At 41.4% G+C, this 19,653-nt stretch overlaps 1 pseudogene; it reads left to right on the forward strand.

The window, feature by feature from the left end:
- Positions 1-14,019: 14,019 nt before the first annotated feature.
- On the forward strand, positions 14,020-17,806 carry LOC149983955 (uncharacterized; annotated as a pseudogene).
- Positions 17,807-19,653: the final 1,847 nt, after the last annotated feature.

Consider the following 19,653-nt stretch of genomic DNA (forward strand, 5'->3'; position numbering starts at 1 on the left):
TGTGTAAAATGCTTTTATGAATGTTGTACTGATTAAGATGAGCTAATGCTAAGCTATTTGCTGGCCATTTGTGGCGCCATGTTCGTTGACATCATACAATGCATTATGGTTGTCACGTAAGTGTTTGTCAGACCAAAGATGTTATAACAAGGGATAGTTCACTCGATTGACTTATGGTTTTGAGACAACTGTGAACTCAGAAAAATACTAGGTAAAATCATGATGTCAATGATCTCTTCAATGAGACCCAGCAGCATACCACCCTGCATCCCACTCTGGTCTAAAAAAATATCCCAATAACCCTGTGCAGTGTTTCCCCTGTGTAGGTTGCTGTCTTTCAGATGCGACATTAAACAGGTGTCCTGATGCTTTGTGGTCACTAAAAATCCCATGATACTTATTGTAAGAGCAGGGGTGTTAACCCTGGTGTCCTGGCTCAATTCTCAATCTGGCCTTCACCGGAGCTGTTGTACATTGTAAACTAGTCTAGCTGTTAGGTCGCTAACTTATGTTTAGTTTTTTGTCAGTGCAACCTGTTATTTAGACTGGTTTATGGAATGAGTTTAGCTGTGGATGTGTTCCGTGTTATGTTTGGATGATGAAGTTGGAATAAAGTTGTGAAGACCTTTAAATCCCATCAGTACAAAACATTGTTTATATTCTTTTCAGACAGCAATGCTGTTTAGAAGCGTTTGTTGCATCATACGTTCTTTTGCTACTGTTCCAATCACATTTTTGATCGTATGCTGCAGGAAGCACTCAAAAATGATCACAAATACATGATCGTATGTGTCAAAGGGTTAATTGTGATTTATCCAAACCAAATGCAGTTGCATTATTTTTACTAAAACCTTTGTTGGCATCCCATAGAATCCTGGGTTCATCGACTAAATTAGTATTGATCATTATGAATTCATTTAGTTAAATTTAAAATTGATCACAGAATGTAGGATTTTGTAGTTATGAAATGTTGAAATGCCATCTTGCGGCTCTTTTATGAGATTCATAGATTTGAAGTTGGCAGCAGTAAGCATGATGGTCAGATGAGAGATGTAGATAATAGTATGAAATCGATTCTAGAGAATGTTCTATTCCTGTTCGAGTAGAAAGTGTACTCTTTTGGTTTAGGATTATGTGCTTTTAAGGCATCAACAAGGTTTTAATCAGAGAGTATATGATGGAGAGCCTTGTTTTGATGTAGATTGCAGTTGGTCTTGTCATGTCTTTGGCTTTGCCGGATTAATTGATATGACATGCAATTCTATAAAATAATTTATCCGTAATTAATATTGAGCTAATCATGTAAATGTAATTAACTAGAGAGTCGGGCACCACAAAATAATATTTATGGAGCTGTATATATTCCGAATAAACTCTTAAAGACCTAGTAATATTTTACATCAATAGCAGTCAATATTAATCGTCATCTTAATTCAGTCTCATCTGAAAGTTGTAAATTCTTGGTTAAATGCATGAACCCTGGCTAATTATTTGAATCAGCAATACAAAATGGTGTTTAATCATTTATTTACTAAATACCTAACTAATTACACAGAATTACACATACACATAATTAAATCACAACTTGATTACAAATTACATCATAAAGGAAAACGTCCCTAGCGGGCTGAACAGATATGACAACTTGTTACACAAAGGAAAAGGGCTGGGTTTGAGTGAAAGAGCGGGAAGACTTAGGAACAAAGGGAAGAAGCTGTGCTATCGTAAATACAGCATCTTATGCATTCTAAATTACCGCCCATTTGGAAAAGGAAAATGCAATAAAGATTTACTCTGAGCTGCGCTTCGGTACGTTGGTGGTAGATGGAAGGCCGTGTTGCCCAAGTCCTTTGAAGAATGTCTCTGGTTGTCAATTGGATACGTTGTAGTAACGTCGTTGGGTGATAGACGGGATACTCTGTCTGTTCCTTCCTAACCCTCGTTTGTGTCTGCTGTTACTAACTCAATGGCTAGGAGGTATCATTTCTGTAGTGAATAAGAGTTCAAAGTTCATACCATTCGCAACCAAAGCTCACGCTGATGTTGGCTTCGTTCTGTAGTTATTATCTGAACCATTCTGGCATTGGACCGTCGTCCTCACGTTCTCGGAACAGGAGTTATATTGTCATCAAGGGCTTATATAGGAAGGGAGAGGAGGGCGTGTTTGAAAAGTTTTATAGCCCATGTCCCTTCACAGGGGCGGGCCACTGATTGAGCAGAGCCCTATCTTATGAAAACCCAAATCTCACATTGTAGAAGCTAAAATCACATTTCATCCCATCACGAATCATTTAATATTCAAACATTTAAATTGAACAACAATTCCATGTGAATCCGATAATTCTGATGTGTAGACTTTCCACTGTAGAGTTTATGTCATCTTATCATTGATGAGAATGTCTCAGATGACAACCGAACTGACATCATATTCATTAAGTACCACCGCATATGTTCCATTTGTCGGATTACCAGATTATAGTTCATTTCCCCCCACCTTCTGATTTTGCAAATGTAACCTCATTAGGGTAGAGAGAGGAAAAAGGGGGGAAGAGGTATTTATGACTGTCATAAACCTACCCCCCAGGCCAACGTCATGACAGTCTTATTAGAGTTGTCTCGCATGTCCAAAATTACATTAATGTCTGTCCCAATAACCAGATGGAATTCAGTTAATTCTAACAATATGCTGTTCAGAGAATTAAAAAACATTGGTTTATATGGGGCGGCAGGTAGCCTAGTGGTTTGAGCATTGGGCCACTAACTGAACGTTTGCTACATCTAATCCCTGAGCTGACAAGGTATAAATCTGTAGTTCTGCTCCTGAACAAGGCAATTAACCCACTGTTCCTGGGCAATCATTGTAAATAAGAATTTGTTCTTAGCTGACTTGCCTAGTTTAATAAAGGTAAAAAAAAATATGAACTTACACATTAATAAAGACAATGTTATTGTCATTATGGATACATTTAATAAGGAAAGTAATTTACTCAAGAGGGTGATTCTGAGTTTCTTATGTATCATTATGATCACACCAGTGGATTCTGGTGGGAGGAGCTATAGGAGGACAGTGTCATTGTAATGACTGGAATGGAGTAAATGGAATGGAGTCAAATGTGATTTCCATATGTTTGAAGGGTTTAAAACCGTTCCATTTATTCCATTCCAATGAGCCCGTCCTCCTATAGCTCCTCCCACCAGCCTCCACTGGCAAAGAGTGGCTACTTTGAAGACTCTAAAATCTAAAATACATTTTGATTTGTTTAACACTTTTTAGGTTACCACATGATTCAATGTGTTTTATTTCATAGTTTTGATGTCTTCACTATTATTCTAAAATGTAGAAAATAGTAAAGATAAAGAAAAACCCTTGAATGAGTAGGTGTGTCCAAACTTTTGACTGGTACTGTATTATTAATGATGTAATTGTTATATTTAGTGTTAATAAACCCATGGATATGAAACAAAAAGCAGCACCCACAGGGAAAACCACCCATTGGTCGTTCCCAACCTACAAACCCCTCTGTAAACCATTCCCCCCTCCCATTCCCAGCACCTCCTTCCCTATGCCCCCCTCCCCGGTTCCCCCGCCCTGTACTGTCATTACAGAATGGCAGCCTTACACATGGAATCTCTTAAGCAGAATATTATTTTTAGGTCAGAAGGTATTAAGAAATAAGTAAAGTAAATAAAAAATAAGTTGCCACATTGTTGATAACAAATTCCTCCAAAAAAGTGAATGAATCCATACAGCCTAATTATAATTAGTAAAGATGTATAATTGATTTCCATACATATACATATATTTCTTATCAATATTAATATACTCAGCGTTTTTCTCATAATAGTAGAAACAAGTGTCAGTACTCACCCATGGACTGACTCATAACAATTAACTATTTCGCCTAGACAGAGTTCCCATGCATTGTTTTCACTCGATATGATTGCAAACATGACTTTCATTGAAATTAAACTGCAGCAATGAGGAGCTTTCAGAGCTGGGCAGAGAAAATATAAATAAAGTAAGAAGATATCATTTTAACATAAATTGCCTAAGTTAACGCAATTCTTTAGTAAAAAGATAGGTGCTGCTGATGATACTACCTTTGTCGTCGAGGCAGAGACAGAGGACATGTATGTGTAGCCAATGCATTTGATGCTGTCTGGACAAAAAGAGTATGGCATGTCATACACTTTTTGGCAAGACAGCATCAGATACATGGGCTACATATGGTAAGACAGAGGGGTGCTGTTTTATTTGCTCGGAGGCTTTTTCCGGTGAGATCCAGTATTTTCAGCCACTTGCGAATTGAAGGAAAGTTGTCAGGTGCACAGCGCACTGTTCGAATGCAGAATTATTTTTTATTAACATGAATGTAACTTAGTTTTTGTAGTGATTTCTTAGACAATTAGATGAAAACATGATTGGTTGTGTTCATGGCACATTAAAAGGTAATGCATTTGTTTATGTTAAATGTATTACTCTTTTATATATATAGGAGGGTGGGGGGGGCTCAGACTGACCTCTGCCTGGGGCCTTCAAATCCCTTAATCAGCCACTGCACCTGACATCACCTGTACAGCTCAGCACCTCCACACTGAAAACAGCTCTAGAAATGGGCAGCGTGTTTGGGATGACCAAACATGCCGCTAGCTGTCTAAAGCTGCTAGAGGCATAAAAACATCCAAGCACCAGCCACAGGCTATGATTAGATATAAACACTGACCCTCCTGCACATATCCAGTTGCCTGGCAGGTACTGGCTCTTGAATTATAACGGCTCCTATCTCAGGCCTGAGGTGAACCTATCATCAGCACTGTGCTTATAATTTGAAATCAGCAGGTCAGGCACAGGGTGGATTTAATTTGGCCCTTGGTCCTTGGAAGAGGAGGCTGTATCGCAAAAACACAGGGAGCACACACACTCACACACTCACACTCAGACAGTCACTACACACACAGCTGTGGTCAGACAAGTAGTATTTCACCTGGTGGGCACCCACTTCCTTCCCGCTGTCACCACTGTCTGCCTGAATGCTTCACTTCCCTTCTAGGTCAACAGACTCAACATCATTTCACCTCATCTTCGCCTCCAGGTCTAATTAACCACAGTACTGTCTGTAGGCCCCCTCTGTCATGTTCTGGCCTGGCCACATCACTATTCTACAGGAATTTAGATTGCAATTTACATTTATACTGATTTTGGACCCTCACTGAAGCTTTTGGTATTGCTTTGTTTGGTGTTTATTAATATGGTGGACATTACAATCCCCTCATCTTTTCCCTGCTACAAACATAGTGAAACTGAAATGCAGTGAATTGAATGACATCTGTGGGAAAACATTGAAATACAGGGTTTTTACATAATCTGTCAGTATAAAAAAGTCTGAATTGGACACTCATGGTTATAAAAAGCAGAGTGAGTGCAATTGCACTGGTCACCAGAATCAACAGCCCACTCCACTAGGCAGAGCAGAGAGCTGTCAGACCACCAGTGCTTTTAGTCCTCTTCTGGCCAAGACTAGGGGAAGTGCTCATGGATATGAACTGGTCTCCTGGTGGATTATTCACAATTAGACGCTAGTACCTTTTACAGAGGGTTTCACTCACAGGCAGTGGGTCAATTATAATCCAATTGAATCCACAGCGCTGGAGTACACTAAAACCTTGACCCTCTTGATCACACTGTCCACCAATGGTTTAATAAATAGAAAACAGGGAGAAGAAAGTCCTGATGGAGTTACTCACTGCCTGAGTACAAGTTAGAGATAACATATACAGTCTATTTGATTTAAGTCTACTAAATGTAATTCACTTAGCAGAGTAAGATGTCTGCTGGTGCAGCCACATAATGGTGACAGAATATTTGTCATGGTACCACCCTGCTTTGAAATCTGCTCAGCAACAATGTTTCCTCTTTAGGAAACGAGTAGGACGGTTGCCAGTTCTCAAAGTCAGCTCTTAAGCATTAGCGTGGTCCCATTCTTAAACACATTCACACAAAAAAATGGTTCCCTCTTGGGTTCAAGTCCAGGCTCTGTCACAGCTGGCCGCAACCGGGAGACCCATGGGGTGGCGCACAATTGTCCCAGCGTCGTCCTGGTTAGGGGAGAGTTTGGCCGGCAGGGATATCCTTCTCCCATCGCGCACTAGAGACTCCTGTGGCGGGCTGTGCAATGTGCACGCTGACACAGTCGCCAGGTGTACGGTGTTTCCTCCGACACATTGGTACGGCTGGCTTCCGGGTTAAGTGGGCATTGTGTCAAGAAGCAGTACGGCTTGGTCGGATTGTGTTTCGGGGATGCAAGGCTCTCAACCTTTGCCTCTCCAGAGTCCGTACGGGAGTTGCAGTGATGAGACAAGACTGTAACTACTAATTGGATACTATGAAATTGGGGAGAAAAAGGGGTAAGTAAATACCGCAAAAAATAAAAATAAATAAAAGGGATCCTCTGCATTCGGCCCGGACAACTACCACAGGCCCTGCATTAAAGTGTGTAGTATTGAACTGGTATCTGATTACCTGACCTTCTGTGAGCTCATGCCTTGCAAATGTAATCAAATGCAGCCATCGCAGCTATTCCCCGGCAAACCTTTTCTTGCATGTACTGTACATCCAGGGAAGATATATAACCCACCAGCGCCTCAAACCTATCCAGCAGTACACTTTATAAGATAGACTGGATCAGAGCCTACAGCTCAGAGCCCAAAGACTGTGGGAGAGATACAGACAGTGCTGCTGCACCAGCTAGAGGGAAACACCACCAGCCATTCACCCACTAAATCAACTCTGCTAGTCTGGAGGGGGGACCAGTGGGTCTAGTGGAAATGAGCTTTGGAGAGAGAGATCACTGGTTTCCAGTGATTTCTTGGCCACCCCTGTGTTCCTGCAGTAGAAAGCGTGCACACCACACAACATTTGGAGGCAGTTCACACAGGCCCTCCCGTCCTCTACTGTGCAGGTGGAATTTCACATGCATGGCTGAGCTTCTTGGCTGCAGCCAGCGTTGCTAGGCGACAGGCGATCCAGCAGCAGAGGGGACCTGACATTAGGAAAAGCAAATTGACCACAGGAGGGCTAATCTGGCGTGAAACAGCAGCTGGCCAGGCATACTCCATCAGCAGGGCCAGGCAGCAGCAGCCACTGTCAGGGCCCAGAGACAGGCCTCCCCATGGGTCAGTGTACCCAGCATGCCAGGGCCCCCACAGGCTGCAGCAGGCAGAAGGGGCCCTGCTATGTGATCCATGTTGGAGCACAAACAAGCTCTGGGCTTATATGGCTGTAGAGCTCAGAGTTGACAGTGGTGGATGCGTAATGATGTCTGAGGCAGGCATCTGTGATGATGTTGGGTGTCTGGTGTGTCTGGTGTCTAGATGCTGCTCCATGGGACAGAGTGTGGAGATACAGAGGGCTGAGGAGTGGCAGCTCATGAATATCAGCCCGTCAGTGTAATGTTTATTCAAGGGCATACATCCTCAGCGAAGTAACTCAAGTGCAGCATGCGCTGGAGAAGACAGCCAGAGTGCTGAGATAATTGAAGCAGAAATGATAGGGAATGAAAACAATGACATAGGATACAAACTGACAACCACCAATATAAAACTTTCAGGGAATTATGTGCACTCCAAATGCTTTTAGACTATAACATTGGAATTAGTTCTTAAGTACAGTTGAAGTCGGAAGTTTACATACACCTTGACCAAATACATCGAAAAACTCAGTTTTTCTCAATTTAATCCAAGTAAAAATTCCCTGTCTTAGGTCAGTTAGGATCACCACTCTATTTTAGAATGTGAAATGTCGGAATAATAGTAGAGAGAAAATTATTTAATTCAGCTTTTATTTCTTTATTCACATTTCCAGTGGGTCAGAAGTTCACTCAATTAGTATTTGGTAGCATTGCCTTTTGTAGGGTTTGTAGGCCTCACTGCTCGCACACGCTTTTTCAATTCTGCCCACAAACTTTCTATAGGATTGAGGACAATTTTCTATAGGAGGAAGGTAAGGGCTTTGTGATGGCCACTCAAATACCTTGACTTTGTTGTCCTTAAGCCATTTTGCCACAACTTTGGAAGTATGCTTGGGGTCATTGTCCATTTGGAAAACCAATTTGCAACCAAGCTTTAACTTCCTGACTGATGTCTTGAGATGTTGCTTCAACATATCCACATCATTTTCCATCCTCATGATGCCACCTATTTTGTGAAGTGCACAACATGATACTGCCACCCCCGTGCGTCACGGTTGTGATGGTGTTCTTCGGCCTGCAAGCCTCCCCCTTTTTCCTCCAAACATAACGATGGTCATTATGGCCAAACAGTTCTATTTTTGTTTCCTCAGACCAGAGAACATTTCTGCAAAAAGTACAATCTTTGTCCCCATGTGCAGTTGCAAACCGTAGTCTGGCTTTTTTATGGCGGTTTTGGAGCAGTGGCTTCTTCCTTGCTGAGCGGCCTTTCAGGTTATGTCAATATAGGACTCATTTTACTGTGGATATAGATACTTTTGTACCTGTTTCCTCCAGAATCTTCACAACGTCCTTTCCTGTTGTTCTGGGATTGATATGCACTTTTTGCACCAAAGTATGTTCATCTCTAGGAGACAGAACGCATCTCCTTTCTGAGTGGTATGACGGCTGCTTGGTCCCACTGTGTTTATACTTCTGTACTATTGTTTGTACAGATGAACGAGGTACCTTCAGGATTTTGGAAATTGCTCCCAAGGATGAACCAGACTTGTAGAGGTCTACAATTTTTTTCTGAGGTCTTGGCTGATTTCTTTTGATATCCCCATGATGTCAAGCAAAGAGGCACTGAGTTTGAAGGTAGGCCTTCAATTGACTCAATTGATGTCAATTAGGCTATCAGAAGCTTCTACAACCATGACATAATTTTCTGGAATTTTCCAAGCTGTTTAAAGGCACAGTTAATTTAGTGTATGTAAACTTCTGACCCACTGGAATTGTGATGCAGTGAATTATAAGTGAAATAATCTGTCTGTAAACAATTGTTGGAAAAATGACTTGTGTCATGCACACAGTAGATGTCACAACCGACTTGCCAAAACTATAGTTTTGCCACGCCTGTCGCCGGAAGGAGTGGACCAAAGCGCAGCGTGGAAAGTGTTCATGATTATTTATTTACCAAAAAACACTTGAACATAATAACAAAGTGAAAAAAACGAAGGCGCACAGTTTTATGGCCAGGGCGTGACAAGTTGGTTCACAAGAAATTTGTGGAGTGGTTGAAAAACGAGTTTAATGACTTCAACCTAAGTGTATGTAAACTTCCGACTTCAACTGTAAATGCACAAAATCATGAAAGCTCATGAGATCAGAAAGCCTGTAACTATAATAAGTAAAGGGGACATCAAAATGTACTATATGTCTGGAAGTGTGGAGCCTGGATTGTTTTACCTCCAGATCGGTAGACAGTCAGACAGACACAGACAGACAGACAGGGTCTCCTGAAGTGTGTTGTTTGGGTGTGAAGAATGCAGGGCTGTAATGAAAGGGTGAGTCTACCTCAGTGACACAACAACTGAGTGTTATGATGTGGTGGGCTTCCCTGAGTCAGCGCCTGCAGGCAGGGGGTCTCCCTCCAGTCAGAACACTGTCTGACTAATCATAGAGCAACTCCACTAGGAGACAATGGGCCAACAAACCGCCCTCATCAACCTCCCATTCGCTCCATGTAGCCAGCAGCCCAGGAATTGTCTCCCTTTTTAATTGCAGGCCTTCCTTATTAACTTAACACCAACTGCAGAGAAATTACTTGGTTATGGAAAGTCAAATGGATGTCTCTTCAACCAGGAAACAAACCTTTAAAACAGGGTGGCTTCATCCCTAACTCTGCACTGTGATGATATTTGATAAAGTAGTAAAGTAGTAAAAAAGTAGTAAAAAGTAGTAAAACACTGGACTCTACCACCCACCCACACACTTACACATACCACATACTTACACAGACACCCCAACACACACTCACACACACACCACATGTGCTGCTGCTACTGTCTATTATCTATGCAGTTGCCTAGTTACTTTACCCCTACTATATGTACATACACTATAAATACAAAAGTATGTGGACCCTCCTTGAAATTAGTGGATTTGGCTATTTCAGCCACACCAAGTTGCTGACAGGTGTATAAAATCGAGCAAACAGCCATGCAAGCTCCATAGACAAGCATTGGCAGTAGAATGGCCTTACTGAAGATCTCAGTGACTTTCAACGTGGCACCGTCATACGATGCCACCTTTCCAACAAGTCAGTTTGTCAGATGCATGCCCTGCTAGAGCTACCCTGGTCAACTATACGTGCTGTTATTGTGACATGGAAACGTCTAGGAGTACCAACGGCTCAGCCGTGAAGTGGTAGGCCTCACAAGCTCACAGAACAGGACCAGTGGTGTAAAGCTCGCCGCCATTGGACTCTGGAGCAGTGGAAACGCGTTCTCTGGAGTGATGACTCACACTTCACCATCTGGCAGTCCGACGGACAAATCTGGGTTTGGCGGTTGCCAGGAAAACGCTACCTGTCCCAATGCACAGTGCAAACTTTAAAGTTTGGTGGAGGAGGAATAATGGTCTGGGGCTGTTTTTCATGGTTTGGGCTATGTCCGTTAGTTCCTGTAACGCTACAGCATACAATGACATTCTTGACGATTCTGTGCTTCCAACTTTGTGGCAGCAGTTTGGGTAAGGCCCTTTCCTGTTTCAGCATGAACATGCCCCCGTGCACAAAGCGAGGTCCATATAGAAATTGTTTGTCGAGATTAATGTGGAAGAACTTGACTGGCCTGCACAGAGCGCTGACCTCAACCCTATCGAATACCATTGAAACGAATTGGAACACCGACTGCGAGCCAGGACTCAACAGCCAACATCAGTGCCCGACCTCACTAATGCTCTTGTGGCTGAATGGAAGCAAGTCCCCGCAGCAAAGTTCCAGCATCTAGTAGAAAGCCTTCCCAGAAGAGTGGAGGCTGTAATAACAGCAAAGGGGGGACCAACTCTATATTAATGCTCATGATTTTGGAATAAGATGTTTGACAAGCAGATGTCCACAAATTTTTGACCATGTAGTGTGTCTACCTCAATTACCTCATACCCCTGCACATTGACTCAGAACTGGTACTCCCAGTATATGGCCCTGTTATGTTTTGTCATTATTTTTATTCGTTATTCACTGTGTATTTATTCCTCATATCACTATTTCCATTTTTTATTCAAAATGTTGTATCTTTAACTCTGCATTGTTGGAAAAGGTCCCGTATGTAAGCATTTCACTGTTAGGCTGCACCTGTTGTTAACAAAGCATGTGACAAATAAAATAAGATTTGATTTGCAGGTGGAGTCACCAAAGTTCAGCTTTGATGTAGTCGTCTATCAGAGTTCTGAAAATGATTGCTCAAACGTCAACGAGATAAACACATTCAGATTATTCTTCCTAGCAGCAGACCATGTACGGCATCTTCCACGGTAATTGGAAGAAGATCGAATACAAGGGTGAACTAACCTTATACAGTTGTCGTCGGAAGTTTACATACACCTTGACCAAATACATTTAAACTCAGTTTTTCACAATTCCTGACATTTAATCCTAGTACAAATTCCCTGTCTTATGTCAGTTAGGATCACCACTTTATTTTAGAATGTGAAATGTCAGAATAATAGTAGAGAGAATTATTTATTTCAGCTTTTATTTCTTTATTCACATTCCCAGTGGGTCAGAAGTGTACATACACTCACGTAGTATTTGGTAGCATTGCTTTTGAATTGTTTAACTTGGGTGAAATGTTTCGGGTAGCCTTCCACAAGCTTCCCACATTAACTTGGGTGAATTTTGGCCCATTCCTCCTGACAGAGCTGGTGTAACTGAGTCAGGTTTGTAGGCCTCCTTGCTCGCAAAAGCTTTTTCAGTTCTGCCCACAAATTTTCTATAGGAGGAAGGTAAGGGCTTTGTGATGGCCACTCCAATACCTTGACTTTGTTGTCCTTAAGCCATTATGCCACAACTTTGGAAGTATGCTTGGGGTCATTGTCCATTTGGAAGACCCATTTGCGACCAAGCTTTAACTTCCTGACTGATGTCTTGAGATGTTGCTTCAATATATCCAATCATTTTCCATCCACATCATTTTCCAGCCTCATGATGCCATCTATTTTGTGAAGTGCACCAGTCTCTCCTGCAGCAAAGCACCCCCACAACATGATACTGCCACCCCCATGCTTCACGGTTGTGATGGTGTTCTTTGGATTTGCAAGCCTCCCCCTTTTTCCTCCAAACATAACGATGGTCATTATGGCCAAACAGTTCTATTTTTGTTTCATCAGACCAGAGGACATTTCTCCAAAAAGTACAATCTTTGTCCCCATATGTAGTTGCAAACCGTAGTCTGGCTTTTTTATGGCAGCTTTGGAGCATTGGTTTCTTCCTTGCTGAGCGGCCTTTCAGGTTATGTCAATATAGGACTCATTTTACTGTGGATATAGATACAGTGCCTTGCGAAAGTATTCGTCCCCCTTGAACTTTGCGACCTTTTGCCACATTTCAGGCTTCAAACATAAAGATGTAAAACTGTATTTTTTTGTGAAGAATCAACAACAAGTGGGACACAATCATGAAGTGGGACGACATTTATTGGATATTTCAAACTTTTTTAACAAATCAAAAACTGAAAAATTGGGCGTGCAAAATTATTTAGCCCCCTTAAGTTAATACTTTGTAGCGCCACCTTTTGCTGCGATTACAGCTGTAAGTCGCTTGGGGTATGTCTCTATCAGTTTTGCACATCGAGAGACTGAAATTTTTTCCCATTCCTCCTTGCAAAACAGCTCGAGCTCAGTGAGGTTGGATGGAGAGCATTTGTGAACAGCAGTTTTCAGTTCTTTCCACAGATTCTCGATTGGATTCAGGTCTGGACTTTGACTTGGCCATTCTAACACCTGGATATGTTTATTTTTGAACCATTCCATTGTAGATTTTGCTTTATGTTTTGGATCATTGTCTTGTTGGAAGACAAATCTCCGTCCCAGTCTCAGGTCTTTTGCAGACTCCATCAGGTTTTCTTCCAGAATGGTCCTGTATTTGGCTCCATGAATGAGTTCTGGGGCACTTACAGACAAAATCTTTGCAGATTCTGAGTGTTTTCTTTCCAAAACTGTCTATGCATAGTCGAGCATCTTTTCGTGACAAAATATCGCGCTTAAAACGGGAACGTTTTTTTATCCAAAAATGAAATAGCGCCCCTAGAGATGCAACTTAACAAGACATTTGTGGAGTGATTGAAAAATGAGTTTTAATGACTCCAACCTAAGTTTATGTAAACTTCTGATTTCAACTATACATGGCATAACAAAAGTTTTTTAAATCGCTACTATCCTTTTGTCCAATCTGTAGTCACATTTTCAAAACTCTAAACACAGTTAGCACAACATCCGTCTGTTGTGGACCATACCATTAACGCAATTCATGTTGTTTCACAGAATATGCAGTCAATTAACACGTTTCTAAAATGCTTACATTTTATTTACATGCAAACTTACCCAATAGCAAAATTATGGCTCTTTCTTGTATGATTTACAAATGCTTGCACACAGCATGCCAGAAATGAAGACCTAATGTTCAAAACCTTAAATATAGTATAACAACAGCAGCTCAAAAGCTATATTGAAACACCTGATGGCATTTTTGAATGAACAGATCATTGAAACATTGAGCTGATTTACTGTAAATTGTGTAAAATAAACCATCCACTGCTGATTCCAATCTCAATCGGAGACATAGCCAGGTGTTGAAGTTCTTTCAATTACATGGACATACACAGCAAAAAAGGGGACTCTTTGGATTGATTTTGTTCAATGTGGATACAGAACAAAACAGAGGAGCAGAGAAAGAAAAGATTATGTCTGGACAAGGGAGAGGAGTAGCTGGACCAGGGATAGGAGTCGCTGGATCAGGCAGAGGAGTAGTTGGACCAGGACAATGGTGAAGGAGAGGTAGAGGAGAGGAGTAAGAATGTGTGGTGGTGTTCAAAGGAGAGTAAGAGCTGTTGTCACTGATGAAATAAGAGCCACCATCATAGACCATGTGAGAAACCATGGTCTATCACTGAGAGGCTGGTGAAAGAGTCCAGCCTAATCTCAGACGTTCAACCATGGCTTCCAATATACGGAATTTTCAACAAACCAACAGGTAAGTAATGCATTTCACAACGGCTTATTCAATCATTACTGTTGCTATGTCCCACAGTAAATATAGGCCACCAGGCCCAACGCAAATACATACAGTGACTTGCGAAAGTATTCACCCCCTTGGCATTCGTATTTGTTGCCTTACAACCTGGAATTAAAATAGATTTTTGGGGGGTTTGTATCATTTGATTTACACAACATGCCTACCACTTTGAAGATACAAAATATGTTTTATTGTGAAACAAACAAGAGATAAGACAAAAAAAACTGAAAACTTGAGTGTGCATAACTATTCACCCCCCAAGTATCTTGGGGTATGTCTCTATAAGCTTGGCACTGGGCATCTAGCCACTGGGATTTATGCCCATTCTTCAAGGCAAAACTGTTCCAGCTCCAAGCTCCAGCTCCAACCTCCGTCCCGGTCTCAAATCTCTGGAAGACTGAAACAGGTTTCCCTCAATAATTTTCCTGTATTTAGTGCCATCCATCATTCCTTCAATTCTGACCAATTTCCCAGTCCCTGCCGATGAAAAAGATCCCCACAGCTGTGTTGTCGGGGAGATGAGAGGTGTTGGGTTTGCGCCAGACATAGCATTTTCCTTGATGGCCAAAAAGCTACATTTTAGTCTCATCTGACCAGAGTACCTTCTTCCGTATGTTTGGGAAGTCTCCCACATGCCTTTTGGTGAACACCAAACGTGTTTGCTTAATTTGTTCTTTAATGAATGCCTTTTTGCTGGCCACTCTTCCTTAAAGCCCAGCTCTGTGGAGTGCACAGCTTAAAGTGGTCCTATGGACAGATACTTCAATCTCCGCTGTAGAGCTTTGCAGCTCCTTCAGTGTTATCTTTGGTCTCTTTGTTGCCTCTCTGATTAATGACCTCCTTGCCTGGTCTGTGTGTTTTGGTGGGCAGGTTTGTTGTGGTGCCATATTCTTTCAATATTTTAATAATGGATTTAATGGTGCTCTGTGGGATGTTCAAAGTTTCAGATATTGTTTTATAACCCAACCCTGATCTGTACTTCACAACTTTGTCCCTGACCTGTTTGGAGAGCTCCTGTTCTTCATGGTGCCGCTTGCTTGGTGGTGCCCCTTGCTTAGTGGTGTTGCAGATTCTGGAGCCTTTCAGGACAGGTGTATATATACTGAGATAATGTGACAGATCATGTGACACTTAGATTGCACACAGATGGACTTTATTTAACGAATTATGTGACTTCTGAAGGTAATTGGTTGCACCAGATCTTATTTAGGGGCTTCATAGCAAAGGGGGTGAATACATAAACTCAGCAAAAAATGAAACGTTCTCTCACTGTCAGCAAAGTTTTCAGCAAACTTAACATGTGTAAATATTTGGATGAACATAACACGATTCAACAACTGAGAAATAAACTGAACAAGTTCCACAGACATGTGACTAACAGAAATTGAATAAAGTGTCCCTGAACAAAGGAGGGGTCAAAATCAAAAGGAACAGTCAGTATCTGGTGTGGCTACCAGTTGCATTAAGGTCTGCAGTGCATCTCCTCCTCATGGACTGCACCAGATTTGCCAGTTCTTGCTGTGAGATGTTACATCACTCTTCCAAGGCACCTGCAAGTTCCCGGACATTTCTGGGGGGAATAGCCCTAGCCCTCATCCTCCGATCCAACAGGTCCCAGATGTGCTCAATGGGATTGAGATCCGGGCTCTTCACTGGCCATGGCAGAACACTGACATTCCTGTCTTGCAGGAAATCATGCACAGAATGAGCAGTATGGCTGGTGGCATTGTCATGCTGGAGGGTCATGTCAGGATGAGCCTGCAGGAAGGGTACCACATGAGGGAGGAGGATGTCTTCCCTGTAACGCACAGCGTTGAGATTGCCTGCAATGACAACAAGCTCAGTCCGATGATGCTGTGAAACACCGCCCCAGACCATGATGGACACTCCACCTCCAAATCGATCCCACTCCAGAGTGCAGGCCTCGGTGTAACGCTCATTCCTTCGACTATAAACGCGAATCCGACCACCAGCCCTGGTGAGACAAAACCCTGACTTGTTGTTGAAGAGCACTTTTTGCCAGTCCTGTCTGGTCCAGCGACGGTGGGTTTGTGCCCATAGGCGACGTTGTTGCCGGTGATGTCTGGTGAGGACCTGCCTTACAACAGGCCTACAAGCCCTCAGTCCAGTCTCTCTCAGCCTATTGCGAACAGTCTGAGCACTGATGGAGGGATTGTGTGTTCCTGGTGTAACTCGGGCAGTTGTTGTTGCCATCCTGTACCTGTCCCGCAGGTGTGATGTTCGGATGTACCGATCCTGTGCAGGTGTTGTTACACGTGGTCTGCCACTGCGACGATGATCAGCTGTCCTTCCTGTCTCCCTGTAGCGCTGTCTTAGGCGTCTCACAGTACGGACATTGCAATTTATTGCCCTGGCCACATCTGTAGTCCTCATGCCTCCTTGCAGCATGCCTAAGGCACGTTCACGCAGATGAGCAGGAACCCTGGGCATCTTTCTTTTGGTGTTTTTCAGAGTCAGTAGAAAGGCCTCTTTCGTGTCCTAAGTTTTCATAACTGTGACCTTAATTGCCTACCGTCTGTAAACTGTTAGTGTCTTAACGACCGTACCACAGGTGCATATTCAATAATTGTTTATGGTTCAATGAACAAGCATGGGAAACAGTGTTGAAATCTTTTACAAATAAGATCTGTGAAGTTATTTAGATATTTATTTTATCTTTGAAAGACAGGGTCCTGAAAAAGGGACAGGTTTTTTTTGCTGATTTTATGCACGCACCACTTTTCCGTTTAGAATTTTTTAAACATTTTTTTAAACAAATTCTGTTTTTCACTTCACCTATTTGGATTATTTTGTGTATGTCCATTACATAATATAAAAATAAAAATGACAAGTTGAAATGACTATTTGAATGACAGGTTGAAATGCAACAAAATAGGGAAAACGGCAGGGGGGATGAACACTTTTGCAAAGCACTGTGTGTTGTATTTTTATTCCTCTAAAGTACACAACATCTTCCTCACTCTGGGGGAAGAGAAAAGCTCCTCAGTGAAGACCAAGAGCAGGTCATTGCTGACAATGCAATAAATCAGAATTGTAGAGGACAACCTGGTATTTCACAATGTGGAAAGCATCAGCCTGACTACCATTGCTTGGACTCTGACCAAACACAGTTCAAATGAAATGAAACAGTTGTACACATTTCCTTCTGAAAGGAACAGTGAGCAGGTCAAGGAACTCCGGCACCAATAAGTCCAGGTATGGTGTATATCCAATATGTCTTGTTCTATAGTGAGTTTAACACTATGCTACTCTACATGTTAACATGGGTTACAATACATGCAGTGGGACATACTGAAAAGCATTTACACATACTGTGTTTGATTTCTTTCAGAGAGTCATGGAGTTGGAGGCTAATCAGACCCCACATGAAATCATTTATGTAGAGGAGGCAGGGTTCAACCTGGCAAAAACAAGTTGGTGGTGAAGAAACGTCATTGGGAAAAGGGCCACCGTGGATGTGCCGGGTCAGAGAGGAGGAAATATCACAATGTGTGCTGCAATCTCGAGTGCTGGTTTGGTCCTGCAGAAGTGCCAGATAGGTCCCTAAGACACTGAGCGCCTTCTTTTGTTTTTAGATGACCTCCGCAACAACTGGTGCCAGAAGCAGACAGGGAACATGTGGGAGGAAAAATTAGGACTTTTATTTATTTATTTAACCTTTATTTAACTAGGCAAATCAGTTAAGAACAAATTGTTATTTACAATGATGGCCTACCAAAAGGAAAAATACCTCCTGTGGGGATGGGGCTGGGATTTAAAAATAAATAAATTAAATAACATATAAATATAGGACAAAACGCACATCACGACAAGAGAGACAACACAACACTGCATAAAGAGAGAGAAAATGTGCTAGAGTTTGGACAGAATTATTAGATATTGAGTCGGGGTCGTCATGTTTTGATATAGTTAGTGTATGTAGAGAACGTTTTTTTCATCTTGAAATGTAGAGTTGTATTTAATTCACAAAATGTGGTTTTGAGCAGAAAATGTACCATTTGGCTAATTGTGTGATGTAGGTGTGTTGCTGTGTTAAGAGTTTAGAAAAAGTATCTTAAGTATAGGTAAACATTTGTTAGCAATTGTAAAAAACTGTAATATATTTCAGTTGTTTTTTCTTTTATCTACAGGAAAAATCATGTGGTCAATCGATTTGAATTCATCATTTTTAGACAGTTCTAAAGTTCGACATATGCGCGTGTCTGCAATTTCTACGTATTTGGTTAGATGAAAAGGTGAACGCTTTCAAAGATAATGTTATTCCTGGATGGCACTCAGAATCCTTGTAATGTATTCCGAGGTAAAGTTTCACATTTACTAGTATTTGACCATTTTCCTATGCCTGGATTATCAGAGACGTTTTTAAATGTAGTCTAAATGCTATCTGATTTAATTAAGTCTATCTGTTGGTGTAGACTGTTATGTTTTATGACTCATTCACCCCAGGATGTATTCGTTCTAGTTCAACTATTAAAGTGATTGATAATGATAAGTCATTATATTTAGTCATTTTGTTTTGCAGAACAAGAAGTAAAAAATCCAGAAGCATTTATTGAGTTATCACCTGTATTTGTTACTCATTTTTAATCGTCATGATGTTAAGGCCAGGCACCACAGGCTAATAATGATTTTTTTTCCTTTACTCTCATCCGACTGAAACTTTGCAAGTTAAAAGTATATATATTATTGTATTAAAAGCTGTATTTTTAAAATGTTATTTACATATGCAAATGAGGCAAAACCTCCTTAAATATGTGCTATTTTGCATATCCAAGAGAATCCGTTTTTCGACACATTTGTCACGACTTCTGCCGAAGTTGGTGCCTCTCCTTGTTTGGGTGGCGTTCGGCTGTCGACATCACCGGCTTTCTAGCCTCCACTGATCTACATTTCTTTTTCCATTTGTTTTGTCTGTATTGTACACACCTGGTTCCCATTACATTTGAATTATTTCCCTATTTAACCCTCTAGAGCCATCATGGTTTTTGTGCATGTTTATTATTGTCAGTTGTCTCGGTTACGTGATTCTGGATTTTCGTTCTCCTTGTTGGAAGATTCTTTTTGAGTAACGTTACTATTATTACTCATCTCTGTGTCCTGCGCCTGACTCCACCTTACCCACATCACCTAGACTCTGACAACATTGCTTTGATGGCAGAATGTTTTTTAAATGTTTTAATTTTGATAAGACACTCAATGGTCAGACTTTTACAGTTTATTTCATGGAATTATTTAAAAAACACTTCACATATATGACAGATGCATATTTTGCATATATTTACAGATAAAGACACAATATCAAAATTACACAAGATGTTAAAAAAGCTTCTGTAAACATCTGACTATAAGACCTAAGAACCTGTGTGTAGAATAATGTGAATATACGTCCTTTGA

This window comes from Oncorhynchus mykiss, chromosome 4, assembly GCF_057628025.1.
Source record: "Oncorhynchus mykiss isolate SJ-2025 chromosome 4, ASM5762802v1, whole genome shotgun sequence".
Taxonomy (NCBI): Eukaryota; Metazoa; Chordata; class Actinopteri; order Salmoniformes; family Salmonidae; genus Oncorhynchus; species Oncorhynchus mykiss.